The following is an 18,485-nucleotide window of genomic DNA, read 5'->3' as shown; positions in this document are numbered from 1 at the left end:
CAGGTAGCTGTTGTAATATTCTGGGTTACTTTATTGGTAAATATCCTCCTAAAACATTTTTGGAGAAGACAATTGTTCAATTTCATATATTGTCCTTTTCAGATGTTAATGGTATTTAATGAACAAACATCAGTTCTCGCATAACGATATCCTTAAATTTCATGTCCATACTTCCAGTTTGTACTGAGAAAAAGAAAAAGTCATTGACAATGTGCTCACTTGGGCCTTTGGTCCTAGTGAGATGATAATGAGACTATTTGTAATGGTACATGTACTTGTAATATCCAAAATACTAACTTCATTGAAATTTGCCTCACCCTAGTTTTATGGTACTACAGTGAGCTCTTCCTCAGTTACTGTGAATTCTTTTATTAAAAGGGATTGAGAGTTAATTTGACACTGGAGTTGTAACCACTGCTCATATATGTGTATTCAAATAATATAACAACTATGTGCTTAATACAGAAATAGGCATTTTAGCCATAATTGCAGAAATACTTTATGAATGACCCCGTCACTATTGCCTTGATCTTACACTTCAACCCTTCATGAGTTATCACTTTTGAGTGTGAATTTGACCTTCAATATCAGTGATAAATATTTCAAAAACATTTCAAAGAGCTATCCAGCACATAAACCAAATATGCAGTCCTTTGGTAGAATTCAACATATCATTGACAAAAATATGAAAGTAATGTAACCAGTATATGTATAAGAGTTACTAAGACTTCTGCAGAAAAGGCAATTTAGGGGAAAATTTAGTATATATAGATCACACACGACCTTTTTCCAACTTCGACCCCTGCCCAAAGGAAGAGTTAGACCACAAACAAACTTTTTGTCTGGTTGTGACTTTGACCTTTGACATAATAGATCCATGTGTCATCAGATGTTTTCAGAGCAAAGGAAACATGTGTTATTTATTCTTGAGATGCCCAAGCAATAGATGGTTTTAAAGGATAAGTGTGGCTATTAAACTGAGGCAAAATCATGAAACATCCCCATTTACACAGCTGGCAAATAAAACATAAGCAACAATCAAATTATCAATTTCTTTTATTCATATGCCTATAGTATATCGCACATTGAACAGTGTTCACATGATGGTTCCTGATGCAGTATGCAATTTCATCCTATTCTTCAATACTCATAACAGAGGGTGATAACTGTTCTCTTGACAGTACCTACGGATAATGTTCACCAGTTCAGAGAACTTACTTTCCCTCAATACTCCTTTTCTTTCTATATTGTCATGGATGAACAGGAACCAGGATGAGGGGATACCAGTTGGACTCTATCTCTGCTGCATTGTGTTAGTAGAATTGTGAACTTTCCATTTGGTGTTTGGGTCCACATTTAAAGACAATAAGTCCCATTTATCATTCCTTTCAAGTGTTTACCACATGGCTCAAGACAAGAATTTCCTGAATGTCCTGGAAGAATTCCACTCCAGCTTGGCATTGGTTGGTCTTCTCACATTCGGCAGACCAGCCTTTGTGTGTCCCTGTACCATTTGGCATACAACTTCTCGGTCGGCCTCCATTGAAATAACAGGACCCTCGACCTCTGATATCTGAATGGGTGCACCCTCTGTTTAGGAATCCCTTGTCTGGTCCTTCCAGACTGTCAACCTGGAGTACTCATCCAGGGATCTCAAGCAGGACTTCAGTTTCTGCAGCATAATGTACAAAGATTTTAGCAATCAAAAAGAATTGTTGCCACATGTACTTACAGATAGAAGGCAGCAAAATCACTTAAGTTATCATATGTGAGTCTTGTTATATGCTTAACATTTAAGATAATCACATCTCAAATCTCAACCAGACAAACCAGTGATTAATGTTATGAACTCGGTCCAGACAAACCGATGATAACTATTATGGACAATATCCCACATCACTGTGGTATGATTACATGCGATCAATGAGCCTACTCAATCACTACCTTATCTATTGATTAGGCTTGGAATGCTGGGAATCTTTTCAAGTGATGTCATTTAGTGACTGTTTCAACTCATCAACATGGAAAAATATATATTTACAATCCTTGTCATATAGCCAATCTATTGCTGGATGCAGTGTTAAATAAATGAGTTGGCTTTAACACTGCTTTGAACAGTATTCCAGATATATCACCGCATGTTAGCTTGATGTGGGAAGAAAGCCCTAAGTGATGCAGGCCTTTGATGAATCCCACAGGCATGTGTATAATGCTGACAAACCTAGCAACATAATCGGGTAGAACCAGGATTTGAACCCATGAATATAGGTTTCTGCCCAAGCCCAAGAGATGCAACTCTGCACAGAAAATTGTAGTGCCTTAGATAATAGGACATCCGTGCCCACAGAGATAAGGAACAAACTGAAGAAATATTTGCAAAATAACCATATGAACCAAACAGAATAATTTCAAAATATTTACCACTGTTGCACTTCTATGGTCTTTCATTGCATTGATGCTGCACAGATGACTGTCTCTTTTATTCATCCGGACATTCTACAAACATAAGCAGCATTCACATCACAGAAATGTCCAAACTGTACATGTTGTACATTTGATTCAAATGAAAAGACCCCGGTTGTGATTCTGACTTAGAACTGCCCTAATTATAATAATTCATGTCAAACATTCAGAGATGACATTTATCCTCATATTTAACAAATGTCAAAACAATATTTTGACAACAAAATCAGGGTCATTCAACACATACATTACATAGGAAATAACTTGTTCAACAATGCAGAGAGATCCTCACCGAGGTGAATATCATTCCATGAATTATTGCCAAATTTTCTTGAAATGCAGATAAATGCAATGCAGTATTTACTTTTATTTCTAGGCTATTTGTTTGGCTTTTCCATGGCGCTGTTTTGACAGAGATCTAACCTTGATATGACACTTTGTTCAGAAATGATATAAATAAGAGAATACTTTATTATTCCCTAGAAAATTTGGGTTACATTGTAAAAGCACAGAGAAACAAGTATAAGATTCATGATTTAAGTTAAATACACTCATACATACACACACAAACACAACATCCAAACACCAGGGTTAGAAATTGGCACTAGTCATTTTGACATTTTAAAGGTTTTGCTATATGCTATCATTTCAGGACTAGTGGACTGAAAGTGTTAGTTTCTACCGCTGCAAACACTAATAAACTAATGAATTCGGTGGTCAGACTAGGTTGTCATCATACTCTGAGGGCATGGATCTTTGCTGATAATAACAATCACTAGATTGCCTGGTCCATGTTCAATTATTTACAGGCTGCCATCACAGAGCTGGACTATTGTGAGTGTGATGTTTCACATTGCATTGAAATATACCATGATGAATACATGTAGTTTCTATTTATCACAAACAAAAATACTAACTCAATACTTTGTATCCCCCTGAGGATGTCTGTGAACCTCCCCACAAACCCTGAACATGCTGAAACAGAAAACAAATAACTTGTCTTTATCCTTTCAATGTTTCAGTGTGAATTTGTTAAAGATTGATAAGCTGTCATTATTCATTGTAATCCATATCTCACTTTCAGGTGGTTCAGGTGGCAACACTTGATTGGAATTGAATGCCACGTTTTGTTTGACATGCACTTTGACAGATTTATACCCTTGGTAACTAACCCTCATCATCAAATCGCAGCGTTATGTTGAGAATAAGGACACAACCTTTAAACTGTTAAAAGTCCTGCACCTGTAGCTCTTATGCAAGCCCAAATAGAAATACCATGTCACAACAAACACTTCATCATAATAATAACAAAAGGTTTCCGAAACAACAAAACTAAAAGGCCCTTGACGTTTACAGTAGTAACATGGAGATCAGGAAAATATCTAAATCAAACCATTCCATAAGATCTCTGTATAGAAATCATGGAACAATATGTATCCAAGCCCTGCTACGTACCTGGCATCCGCAAGCTGCTCCTCCTTCGGCTGTCAATCGAGTTTTCGAAATACTTGACGTCCTCGTTGTGGATGGCTCAGGTAGATTTCGACCGGGATTTCCGTGTTAGAGGTGATTGAGAACAATGTATCGATACACGAGGTAAGCATATCGCAATCAAGCATCACGGTGTACATTGATTACACGAGGTTTGAGTGTTTGTTTACATTTGTGTTCCAAAATGACGCCCTCGGCCATACAGGGAGTTATGGGTAGACTTGCTTGTCCCGGAATAACACGAGTTGGTCACGAATGACGAGCGGTCATTTCTGCAGCAGTTACGGAAAGAGACGAGGTTGGCCGATTACAGTTCATACAGGCCATATTGGGAGCTGCGGGGATTTCGACAGTGTGTATTAGGAAGTATATCTACGTCGTGTATGGAATATGCGTTTGCCTACCATACAAGGCAGTGTGACAAGGGATATCCCAGCGGACGTAATATTCCTACAGCAGAAATGTTTCACAACCTCGATTGCAGGGAGCTGAAGACGTGACATATTCAGACAGAGACCATAATACATAGACTGTTATATGGTCTCTGATTCAGGTAAGGAATATGTGAATAATATTGATCACGTATTAAAGTTATTTATCTTCTGTAAGCCACTTATTCTGTTTTATATATGTTAGTAAATGTGTGATTTAATTTTTGTAGGATAAGCAATCTACCTAACTTATGTTAATCCTTGCTAATGTATATGATGTAGAAATATGTTTGCTTACTTATATTCCTTTATCTAGATACTCTAATGTGACTTATATTTTTAATTCAAACCGTACCGCCTCAACTTACTTTTGCAGGTGTGAAGAATCAAGAACACATTAATTGACAGGAGTTTTGCAACAGTGAACATAGTGAAGTGGAAGACAAGACATTTGAAAGGTATGGATATTTTCACTTGAACTTGTTGAAGAATAGCATGATGACAACTTTATCATGTTGGGAATTTTGGCGATGGGGTAGTGGGTAAAGTGCTGAAGACCAAGGTTTGATTCTTGTCATGGGTACAATGTGTGAAGTCTATGTCAGGTGTCCCTTGCTGTGGTATTGCTAAAAACAGCGTAAAACCATACCCACTCATATGGGGATTCCGGGTTGGAATTGGTCCCCATCAACCTATGCTAGTTGTAAGAGGGTTATACTATAAAGCGAAATAGCACCTCGCCTACTATTGCCTGGTGAAAACAGCACCTTGTTATTTATTTTACCTTGGGTCTGAATAAGCCCGAATACATGAAATTAAACTTGCATGGTCACTTGTAAACACAAATAACTGAGAAATGTTCAAAAAGGTTTACATTAGAAAATAGCATCTACTCGCCGACTCAGATTTGGAGATGCAACTAAACTTATTGTGAAAATAAAACTTGCTTTGATTTCTTATAAGTAAAATAAATGCAATTAAACTTGCAAACACAAATAATTGTTAAATGTTAATCACCTAAAAACAGTTTACATTAGAAATTAGCCTCTGCTCAAATTTACTCATGATTCTGATTGGGAGGTGCAACTTATCATTGAAAGATCACATGCTTTGAAGTTGTCAAGAAACTGGACAACAGGTATACTATATATTTCATATTTATTTTAGTAAGTAGGAAATAAATAGTAATTTTATAGAAATTTCATTTATATATCTTTCGGCCAGGAATCAACATGTCTCTCCAGATAACAGACAACAATTAGTAGCCCTTTTTGCCAAAACAAGGTGCTGTTTTCGTCCAAGAAAGCAATGACATTTTGCTGAGGTGCCGTTTTAGCCTCACCCATAAGAGATAACCTAATAGATCGGGTGATCAGGCTTGGTGACCTGGTTCATGGCATCTGACAGTGACCACCTTACAGTGTGGATTGATGTTCACAATATCAATCACTGGATTGTCTAGAATCTTTGGCCTACCTTAAGAATACAGTACCTAACTTTTCAAACAGGTCACAATACCCTGTGATGTGATTCGTATTTTTGTTGCTTGACACACTGGCAAAACAATGCCTTGTGATGTCAGGGGTCATTGGGTGTGCATATATATGCTCTTTTCAGTGGTCTATCGTCTCCATACGCTATGTTGTTGCATAAGTTTTAATTATTTGTTTACTAAATATTGTTTTAAACATATTTATTTCACAACTTGTGAACTGGATGAGTAAACAAGCAAAAACTTATTTGAATACCGCTCCGGAATTAGAATACAATATGATATGACATAGGTACAGTCAAGAAATACAATTATATACATGTTCTTATTATAGAAACTACGTTGTCGGCGCTCTCAGGTCGCATTTTTAGAAGTAATAGTGTACTGCAATATACTGCAAGGAATAGTATTATAAATTTAAGATGCTATGTAAAATCACAAAACCTATTGGATAGCTGAATGTAGTCTTGTACTGATTTAAGAATGTCTAAGTTTATTTTTGACGTCCTTTCAGGATTACCTAATACAATTGAATTTAGATCATATCCCTTAACATAATAGTACATATTCTGTCTTAAATCATTGTAATTTGGGCATGTGAGAAAGAAGTGAAGTGCATCTTCAGTGTGATGGTCACAGCTACATGCGGGATTATCTGATAAATATTGCCTGCGGATGCGCATTTTATAACAAGTGCTTGTTTATGAAAGCACCTTTATTTTCTATATGCTTTTATTTCATTTTTTACTTATTACAGTGGTTAAAATGATTATAAATATAAATTGAAATCTATAATGTGCAATAACCGGGTTATAGCTGAAACGACACCTTAGCAAAATGGCACTGACCGGCGAAATACTCGCCGAAAGCGAAAACGGCGATTATTACTTGACGAAAATGACTCCTTATTGTTTTTTACCTTGGTAAAATAAATGAAATTAAACTTGCAAAGACCAATAATTGTGAAATGTTAAAACAAGTTTACATTAGAAATTAGCCTCTGCTCCAACTTATCCTATACCCGACTCAATTTATTGTGATAACATGCTTTGAAGTAAAATATATGGAATCAACACACATCGTCTCATACAAACACAAATAGTTGTTAAACGTTGAAACAAGTTTACCTTCGAAATTAATCACAGACACAGCTCACTTATTGTGAATGTATTTTTCACTTTAAAGTTTTTAAAGTACTCAATGTCAAGCTGAAACTGTATTTAAGAATCCTAACATGGTGCTGTCAGATCACAATTGTTCACAATGGCCTTTCGATTGTGTCATTTGAACATGTTGAAAGGTTTTACAAGATATATTTGACAGTAATAACTGATGCTATTTCTGCCCTTACATTACAACAAATAAATCAGCCAATATGGAACTATTTTATTGATATGTGGCAACAAACATACTTCAGGCTGTACAGTTTACAAATGGGTTAATATCTATGTCATCTTGTTCCTCCTTATGTCTGGGCAGTTACTCGCTTACACTTTACAGTTACAGACAGAAAATACCGAACCGTTAACTACTACAAATCAAATACTGTATGGGTTTCACTGAAAGTGTCGCCACAACTGAAAATCTTCAAATACCTGTATCTGGCTACAACTACGACTATTTTTGTCTGTTCCTGCCTATTATCCTCAGGTAAGGACGCAGTGATTTTTTTAAGTGCACACATATATCACAGATAAACTCCTGAAGTCTATGAAAGTTATTTACAAGTTATACACATAAGGACTTAAAGGTGGAGAATGTATTGATGTCAACTTCTTTTTTATGATGATCACAACATTTCGGAGTATGTACTTACTCCTTCATTTGGTGAATATTCACAATTCTGCTCCAAATGCTTAGATTAATGCTCATATTGTCAACCATATTTGCCATTTTTATATCATATTCATGTGTTAAATACATTTTATTTCTAATAATGGCGTAATTTGGACACACAAATGTAAAGTAACCCAATACTTGCTGTAACGGGCGACAATGCTTGTCTAAAGAGTTGACTAACGCGATCAGGTGGCGGTCAGGCTCGGTGACTTGGTTGATGCATGTCATTGATCCCAATTGCATGGGTCGATGCTCATGATGACAATCACTGGACTGTCTGGTCCAGACTCGATTATTTACATATAGCGGGAATATTGCTTGAGTACGGCATAAAACAACAAACCAAATCATAAGTGCGGGATGAGTGATTTGAAATTAACATGTGACCTTCAATCACTACAACCTGATCTGAGTCTTGAAAAGATATGACTTTGATTCAGTGAAAATTTGCATCATGATAGTTTCAACTGTAGATACAGTTAATCTGTTTTTTGTACAGTTTCTGTTTATTAAATGTATATGTTGTTCAAATAAGCTTTGCCTCTTCACCAACCCTCTTCCTCTTTTGGAATAAATAGTGTCTAATAATTCAAACACCATCACTACTAATCATCCTAGTGAACACAACAAAGAACTGTACAACAAAAACGTCATTATTATCATTTCTGATCTCTGATAAATTAGAAAAAAACAGTTATCCAGCAAGATACATTTCCTTGGTCCCAAGAAGCATGTTACATAGTAAACCGACTTGATAAGTTGAATAGCAGTCAGCGTGGTTATAAAGGCACAACTGACTAAGCCGTCACTACTCAATTAAGTAATTAACAGACAATCGCAAGTACTAATACCCACCCGACACTAATTGCCCTGTTAATCCCTAGTCCACAATGAGTTGACATTGAGTTCATTTTGCTAATTAGCTGTTTTTAGAGTAGCAAGGTAATAAACATCAAAGGGTGGGCAGGCCTTGATCATGTGTTCTGTAGAAGAGGTGATGTCACTTGTTTTATGTTTATTTAGTATTAGCTACATCCCTTGATGCTACCAAGGCAGCCCTTACCCCAGTTGCAGTTTGTACTCCAAGCGAGCAACACCTCCCAAGCCAGCACAGAGCATTGCCTGATAGCCAGCCAAGGAGAAATCCATCATCGGTAATTATCACGTTATCCTTTCAGCCTTATTCACATACTCTTAAAATCACTCTCATCGTTTGTTTGTTTGTTGTTTAACGCCGAACCTAGCAATATTCCAGCTATAGGACAGCGGTCTGTAAATAATCGAGTCTTTGCCAAGCGAGCAACACTTCCCAAGCCAGCACAGAGCATTGCCTGATAGCCAGCCAAGGAAACTCCATCATCGGTAATTATCACGTTATCCTTTCATCCTTATTCACATACATCACTCTCACCGAATTAATCACAAAACCCCTAAATCCTTAAAACCAACAACAACACTCAACTCTTATAAATAACCAACACCTTATCCTCCCCCATCTCCCTAACACAGCTCGCACTCATTTCTACTCGCTACCCACGCCCACCACTCAAACACACCCTTTGACCCAACTCCTAAAAACAAAAACACACCTAATCCCCCCTTCTCCTTAACACAACGCACGCTCTTTCCTACTCACCACCCACGCCCACCACTCACATACCTCCACTCCTTCGACTAAATATCTCCTAATCCCCGCTTTCCACTTGTCTCACCTAATCCCAGCCTTCCAGCAACAAAATAAATCTTTAATAATTAATCCATTTCACAAACCCTCCTACTAAAACCAACAACAAATAACCACCGCAGCCTCCTAAACACAACTCACCAAGTAAAAACAACAAACCAACTCACCTCCCCAAAACACCACTCCCACTCCACCACCACTCACCACAACACACGCTCTCCAACTCTCCAAACAACATGACTGACACCCGCAACGCCACACTCGCAGACATGCCAGCTCCTAACTCACCCACGCCTGCGGAAGCGCACAACACTTCCGGGAGGTCACTCGAAAACATCGTCCCGACCGAGTATGGCGAAAACACGACACACACCACCCCCACCAAACCAGCTAACTCGCCACCTCAAAACACCAAAAAACGCAAACTCGACACATCCACTCCACCTCCATCGCCCACACCCTCCCCGGCCGCCTTCCTCACGACCTTCGCCCTCTACTTCTTCTCAGCAGGCTCAGGCACCACTCTCTCACTAGAACTTTCGGCAGATAAAATAGGACTTTGGTTTAAAAGAGAAAAAATAAATTACAACAATATTAAAAAAGCCAACAAAGGATACCAGATAATCTTCCCTAACCGAGAATCTTACAACGCAGCAAATAAAATAACTCAAATATTCCACGTCACAGTAATCAAACAAACACCTAATTGGCAACAATATACACGAGGCGTAATTAGGGTTAACCCAAGGGAAACAACTGAGGACTTACAATTATACTCTCTAGAAGCTAACATAAACCAAGACCAAAACCCTCAACCCCTAATCACCAGCACGCGTAGAATAACCTCAACTAGAAACGGAAAAACGGTCCCAACCTCCATTGTCATAATCAACTTCAAAAAGACCGCTAAATTCCCTGAAGCCCCCAAACACATATCCTTCGGAGCCCACACCAACTTAGAAGTCAAACCCTATATAAAGCAGGTTAAGCAATGTACAAAGTGCCTCAAATACAACCACACTGCCTCCCAATGCACATACCGTAAAACTAAATGTAAAAAATGCGCACAAACAGACTGCCCAGGCACATGCACACCCTGGTGCATCCACTGCAAATCCACCCAACACACTTCACTCTCAAACCAATGCCCATACAGACACACACTCACCCAGCAGGCCAACAAACACATAAACATAGACACGGCTAAAATCCAAACACGAAAATTTGCTACACCTGCATCTAAACCACTCCTCCCTACACCACACCCAAACACCATCCCACAAACAAACACCACACCCATAACCGACAGCTCTGTCTGGGGCCCCTACCGAGAAAGCGCACCCACCTCACACATACAAGCAGCCACTCAACCAACCACGAACCCTCCCACATCTCACATAGCCAAAACATCAACCCCCGCATGCAAAACAAACCTCAAAATGACCACCACAACACGACCCTCATCCAAGCACCCTACAGCCAATATGGTAACAACGCTCTCCCACAAGCAAGCACAACAACAAAACACAAACACTATGAAATCATCAGCTACACCCATCCCACAAACACCTTCACAATCCTCCACATCACATGCCTCCCCCATGGAAACTCAATCAGCTAAACCTAATCTAACCTATGACGAAGATTTCTCCACTACTGAGGAAACAATAGACACTACTCCAACTAAAACAAACCAAACTCCCCAACCAGCCAACACCCAAAACCTAAACAACCTCACCTTACTCCTAGCATACATGCATAGTCAAAACTCACCAAAAGCTAGCATGAAATCCTTCTACAAAGTAGCTTTCAATCTAAAATTAACCGATCTTCCCTTCTTCCTCTTTAACCTCCATCTAAAAGAACTCACCGAATAAAATAAAAAATAAAAAATAAATCACCAATCACCCGAACCCAATATTCGAAGGACTAAATATTTTTCAGTGGAACGCCAACGGACTCACCTCCCACGGCCATGAACTAAAAACTAAATTTAAACTAAATAAAGGCCCTCACATTGCTTGTATACAGGAAACCAAATTCTCAAAAAAATCCAAATTCACACTACCTAACTACAACTCAGTTAGAACTGACAGAGCTAAACCGAAAACAAGAAGAGCCGCAGGAGGACTAATCATATTTATCAGGGAAGATATAAATTACGAAGAAATAAAAATAGACACGCCAAACCTAGAAGCCAACGGCATTAAAATCACATTAAATAACCGAAACATAAACATCATAAATATTTACCACTGGGCGGAACAAAAAGTCCAACCTGAGGATCTAAACAAACTACTCCAAATAAGCGATAAATCTACTATATTCCTAGGAGACTTTAACGCTCACCATCCTACATGGAGCATAGATGATAAAATAGATAATCATGGCAAATTAATCTCCGAATGGATAGAAACAAACGACCTAGTACTCCTTAATAGCAACCAACCCACGAGGTACGATAAGATAAACCAAAAAATGTCGGCTATCGACCTAACCATATGCACCGCAGATCTAGCCCAAAGTACTCAATGGGAAGTGCACGACGTCCCGCTAGGTAGTGACCACTTCCCCATAAACATAACCATAGGAAATACAAACGTACCAATCCAAACAGAAAACCAAGAACCAAAATTCCATTACAATAAAGCTAACTGGGACCAATTCCAAGATATCTGCAACGAAGCTAACCTAAACGAAATAGAAAATAATGATCCAGAAACCTATTGTAAAAACCTAACAGACTATATAATAAACGCAGCCAAAACCTCCATCCCCTTCAAAACATCTAAGACAGGCAAACCGACGGTACCATGGTGGAATGAGGAAATAGAACAGACTAGACGAAAACGTAAATCAGCCTTCAATAAAGCAAAACGCGACTACAAATATTTAAACATAGCCCACGAACTAAACCACCAGGTTCAAAAACTAGTCCAAATAGCCAAAAGTAGAGACTGGAAAAAATTCTGCGAAGGTATAAATAACCGTACAGATGCCAGAACGGTCTGGCGCAAAATCCACGCCATCAGAGGCTTAAAACGAAATAAAAAAAACCCTAACATTGACAACTCAACCAACCCCGCCCAAAAAGCAAATAATCTCGCCAACCACTTTTCGGCCGTTAGCAGTAACACCAACTTCAGTAAAAAATTCCAAGATAAACTTAAAACAGAAAACAAACCCACAAAAGAACCAAACAATAACAATCTAGAAATAAATCAACCCTACACAATGGAGGAGCTCCTCTACGTAATCCAAAACAGGAAAAAGGGCACAGCCCCAGGATAAGACCTAACTTCTTACCAAATAATTAAAAAACTCCCCCTAAAACTACTCCAGGCACTACTCAAACTATACAATCTCATCTACCTAAACGGACAGGTTCCTACTCCCTGGAAACAGGCCCTAGTCATACCAATCCCTAAACCTAATAAACCAGCTAATCAAGCTAACTCATATAGACCAATATCCCTAACTTCAAACTTATGTAAAGTAATGGAATCAATGGCTAAAAATAGATTACAACATTACTTAACCCAAAATAACATCATAAACCCAGATCAAAGCGGTTTCACTCCTGGCCGCTCAACCCTAGATAACCTCACCCGACTAGAACAAGATATTAAGACAGGACAGCTAAATAAACAATATACCACAGGCATCTTCTTAGACTTCTCTAAAGCTTTCGACATGGTATGGCACGATGGGCTAATACAAAAACTTAAAAAAATAGGACTCAAAGGTCAGATAATAAACTACATCCAGGACTTCCTAAACAATCGTAAAATAACCGTGGGTATAGACCAAACTCTATCGGACCAATGTCCCCTAGAAAATGGTACTCCACAGGGCAGTATCCTCAGCCCCACCCTCTTCAATATAATGATAAACGATCTATTCGAGGGCCTATCCCCTAAAGTAAACACATCAAAATTCGCGGATGATGGAGCCATCTGGATCCGCACTAAAAGCATGAACATGGTCCAAAATTTACTCCAAAAATCTCTTAATAAAATACAACAGTGGGCTGACAAATGGGGCTTCTCCCTTAACTCAGAAAAAACAACAGGAATAGTATTCAAACATAAAAACATGAAACCCGCCTCCCCAATCCTCCAGCTAAACAATCAAACAATCAAATTTCAAAAACAAACCAAATTCTTAGGACTTATTTTCGATGAACATCTCACCTGGGATGCTCACATCCAAAACCTAACAACTAAATGCAGTAAAGACCTAAACACCCTAAGATGCCTAACTGGTTCTAACTGGGGAGCATCCAAAGATACCCTCCTCTCTCTCTACATATCACTAATTAGATCAAAACTAGACTACGGCTGCGCCATATACAACACCCTAAACAACTCTCTATCTAAAAAACTTGACTCAATACAATATCAGGCTCTCAAACTAATTACACGCACCCAACATGGCACCTCCTACACCTCACTTCAGGCCTTAACAGGAGAAATGCCACTAAGTCTACGCAGGGAACAGCTAAGCTTAAATTTCTGGGCCGCGTCCCAATCAAACCCTCTCATCCAAAACTTAATAAACCAAAACATCAGCCCCAAAAACCAAGCTCTAGCTCGTAAACACCCCTTACTTACCCCAATATCCCAAAGAATAACAAACTACCTAAATGAACACCAAATTAAAAATCTTAAACAAAACTGCAAACAATCAAATATCTTCACCCCTAAACTTAAAATACCCAAAATAGACACAACACTAGCTAGCCAAATAAATAAACAAACCGACCCAAACATAGCTAAAACTACCACACTAGCATACATACACGAAAATTGGCCAAATTGGTGTCACATTTACACGGACGGATCCTCAGATCCGACCTCCAAACACACAGGTTTCGGAGTCCATACCACACAACCAACTAAAACCACACAATCCTTCCGACTCCCAAACAACCAATCAATATTCACGGCAGAACTAATGGGCATGGCCTCAGCCCTCCATAATCAAGAATCCAAAAACCACAAAAAAATCCTAATACTTACCGACTCCCTAAGTGGACTGCAAGCCCTCCAAAACAAAAATACCAAAAACCGACCTAAATTAATAAATCAAATACTTAAAAGCTCCAACGACCTAACTAAGGCAGGCAAACAAATAACCTTCTTGTGGATACCCGCCCACGTAGGAATATACGGTAATGAAAACGCCGATAAAGCAGCTAAACTATCCCTCAAAATCCCAGAAATAAGCTTAAACTTACCCATCTCAAAATCAGAAATTAAAAGTGTAAACAAGCAAAAAATCACCAAAAAATGGCATAACCTATATCTAAACTCAAATAGCCAAATCAAAAAAGTGCTCAGCAAACCACTAACCAAACCAAAAATTCTCCATCCATCCAAAAAAATCGACAGAGTAATCACTAAACTCCAAACAGGACACACCAACCTAAATAACCACCTTAAAAAATTTAAAAAACACACTACAGGTAACTGCCCACACTGCAAACAACCAGAAACCCCAGAACACGCACTCATCCACTGCACACACTACCTAACACATCGAACCGCATTACAAACCACCCTCAATCTAAACAAGGCTCTAACTCTAGAAGCAATACTAAACCCACAAAATAAACTAGAAAACTTCAAGGCCTTAGGCGTATTCTTAATCAAAACGGAACTAATAAAACGCATCTAAAAACACAATAACTCACCAAATCAAAATCACATAAACAAACAAACATCCACCATACCCAGCTCCCTTAGTTCTCCTCCCCAATCCCATCGGCATCTATTCCAAATCTCAAAATTCCCAAATTCTATATAAGCAACCCCTAAAACCCCCCTCTTGGGTTGCACAGACCACCTTCGCCCCTTTCGGAAACACATTAAATGGCCTGGCCGGGCCCGTGTGCGAAATACGCATCAGTCGGAAAGCGCACGTTAAATCTCCAAAGTAAGTAAGTAAGTAAGGCAGCCCTTGAGATTATCAGACAGTTTGGCTAGACACAAACTGATGTCTCCCTTGTAGCACACTATGTGTCAGACAAGGACTTTGACCACTCTGTGCAGATGCATATCAATGCATAAAGAACATTGGGTAGATGATTCAATAATGCCACACAAGTCAAAGTTGGGTTTCACTGTATTTAGAAACAGATGATGGATCCAAAACTTTATAACAGTAATTATGATTAATTTAAACTTTGCCAGGACAATATTTTGGCAGATTTGCATGTTATTGTTAATCTTCATTAAGTTAATTTTCTAAAAAGATAGGATAAATGTTAAAATATGATAATGAGTCATGAATATTTGAATTCAGATCAGAACAAACAGGGAGGGTCCCCCCAACATGTGAGAGTCTCTAGGGGAGGCTTTTGACAAAATGGACAATAAAATATAAAGTGCTTTGCATTTTCTTTCAGGGAGGGTTGTGTCAAAAATGAATGAGAACATACCGGTAATACATGACCGGCCCCTTTAATGTAATATACATAGTTTTTAGTTGATGGTTCAGGTTGTACTTTTTGGTTGAATTTCTTATCACTGTCTATGGTGGACTACCAAATAACGGTAGATATTAAATATCCATAATAACTTAGATAAATGCTTCTACAGTCTCATCCTAATTTGTCATTAATGAATTAATGAATATGGTGAGAATATCTATTGTCTGAATTCCTAATATACTTTCTTTTGTATTTGGTGTGCAAGGGTAGCCTAGTGGGTGAAATAGTCTCTGAAACCCAGGTTCAATTCACCACATGGGTACAATGTGTGAAGCCCATAGCTGGAATATTGCTAACAAGCTGCATGAAACTATACCAACTCACTTGCTCATTATGTTGTATTTTGAGATCACTTACATGACATGTGTTTTGATAATTATGAATAGTTGTATTCATGCATTTATGTATAAGAACCTATGTAAATTAGTTTGGCATTGTCTTGTTTACCCTTCCTTACATTTTGATGTAATGCAAACATTCAAGCAAAATTCAGGTGAACCTTGTGGCGCTTAAGGTATTGTTTTAGAAAACCGGATACATTTATGTATTTTCTGAACACTTTTCTGTTTGCAATGGCTTATTTACATGTTCAAAGATTGGTTAAATATCAGTTGCAAGATAAATTGTCAATACCTCACTGTTCGAGAAAATAACTTTAAACATTTGTAAATTTGTGTGTGTTTCATAAGTTTTGACTAACATGTTTCTAAAGATGTTATGATATGTTTCAGGTACCTGGATTTCACAATCTGACACCCGCTACATTTAAGAAGATCTTGCTCACACAATTCAGACAAAGGACTCGCCGGATGATGAACAGTCCTCCTGATAACAACCAACAGATTCACCTCAGAAAGTGATGATTCTGAATGAACAATGCCACATCAGTGTGACTGTAGGTGGTTTTATTATGACACTAATGAAGTCTGAATGAATTTATGCCAAAGCACTGTGACTATGTCCAGGTTGTATACACCGATGCTGACTATACAAATCTGAATGACTTTTGTGGTTTACTGCAGAAACATAATTGACTTTAGATATTCTTCTTCAATGAAATTCTTCTGAGATTTGACTTATTTGTTTATTTAGAAAATGGCATTGAAGCGTCTGTTCTGTAAGGCCTTGCAAACACCACTGGTTACTTAATGCTAGTTCCTCTTCTTGCTTGATCAAATTTCAATTTGTGATATGTACCAATGAAATGCCATATAACCAATAAATAAGATTTTTTTCCAAAAACATGATTTGTTTTGCTTCATTAGCATTAAGAAATATAATACTGATCAGCCATAACGTAGGTGCTGAACAAATATAAAATGTACTAATGCCCTGAATGTTTTCCTACTATAAATACAGCTCACTTAACAAAAGTTGTAGTTCCACCTTAGTAGACAAATGACATTGATATTTTTTCTGTACTTTATTTAGGTGTTTTCTATGGATGCCATTAGTCTTATGCACCAATTTGTGACAATTGTATTCTGTTTCATATTCCCATGAAACTACACTGTCCCGATATAACAAGTACTGATACCGTTCCAAACTAATCTTTTAATCTCACAAGGGCCAAATGCCAAAGCACATAGCCAATGACATTCCATTTTCTTCTGAGTGAGAATGCTGATTTGCCACTTTTAGCAATATTGCAACAATATCATGGTGGGGGACACCAGCAATAAGCTTCACACATTGGACCAATGTCGCGAAACAACTTGTGAACAATGCATGCCCACATATCTCAGTTTGAGGAGGATATTTACAACTAAAATAACCTGTAATGCACAGGCTAACTTTATTTACCAGAAGCAAGTCATGAAGAAAATTTGCATCCGGATACCTTCCGGAAACCTTCCGGAAAACTTCCAGATGCCTTCAGCAACCTTCAAATTGCTTGGTATTTTCAAGTTATTTTTTTACTTAACTGAACAAAATGCACCCCCCCAAATTTTGACATTTTTTTTGGAAGGTTTCCGGAAGGTATCCGGGCCGGATCCAAAATGGGTAGGTATCCGGAAGGTTTCCAGAAGGTTTCCGGAAGACGGAAACCTACACTTACCATTGGAATTCTGTATAAAGTACAGGGATAATTGATATCATTATCAAAAGAACAGTCTAATATACTGAAAATAAGTGTCTAACTGTAACGTAGCTATGGCATTTTATAAGTTTTGGCATCTTTGGAGATATAAATTTCCTTGCAACTTCGCGAGGGCACAAGGCATAGCCAAACGGGATCAGTAGCCATATCTGTTCTTGTAGACCTCTGTGGCTTGAAACATTTTCCACAAATGAAAAATAGTTGGATTTGGCCGAAATATGTTTGAATTGTTGGTTTGTTTCGTTTTGTCGGTGTGTGTACATCTGACTGTACTTCTTAACGTTATGACAGGACAGACCGACTGTCACCAACGTCTGACTGTGGTCGTGACGTCTCATAGACTAGGGTTAGAGTAGCTTCCCTTTGACAAAGGACAGTTACTCTAGCGGACAGTCCGATGGAGTGCCGCGAAAGACAGGTAAAAAAGTAAAAACAATTGTTGTTTTGCGTATATGTTGCTTCGCCACTGTGTAAGAACAGATTTTAGTTGG

General features: G+C 38.2%; 1 long non-coding RNA gene across 1 annotated transcript; it reads right to left on the bottom strand.

The window, feature by feature from the left end:
- Window positions 1-2,437: 2,437 nt before the first annotated feature.
- Window positions 2,438-4,120, bottom strand: LOC125381496. The gene is made up of 3 exons (XR_007221803.1): window positions 3,919-4,120; window positions 3,381-3,438; window positions 2,438-2,496 (listed from the first exon to the last, which is right to left on the bottom strand). It is a non-coding gene; the product is annotated as an uncharacterized LOC125381496 (long non-coding RNA).
- Between the last annotated feature and the right edge of the window lie 14,365 nt (window positions 4,121-18,485).

The sequence above is a fragment of the Haliotis rufescens genome, unplaced genomic scaffold (assembly GCF_023055435.1).
Source record: "Haliotis rufescens isolate VD_foot unplaced genomic scaffold, xgHalRufe1.0.p SCAF_18, whole genome shotgun sequence".
In the NCBI taxonomy this organism is placed as follows: Eukaryota; Metazoa; Mollusca; class Gastropoda; order Lepetellida; family Haliotidae; genus Haliotis; species Haliotis rufescens.
Note: the sequence above shows the minus strand (reverse complement) of the source record. Positions and strands in the feature narration are given on the sequence as shown.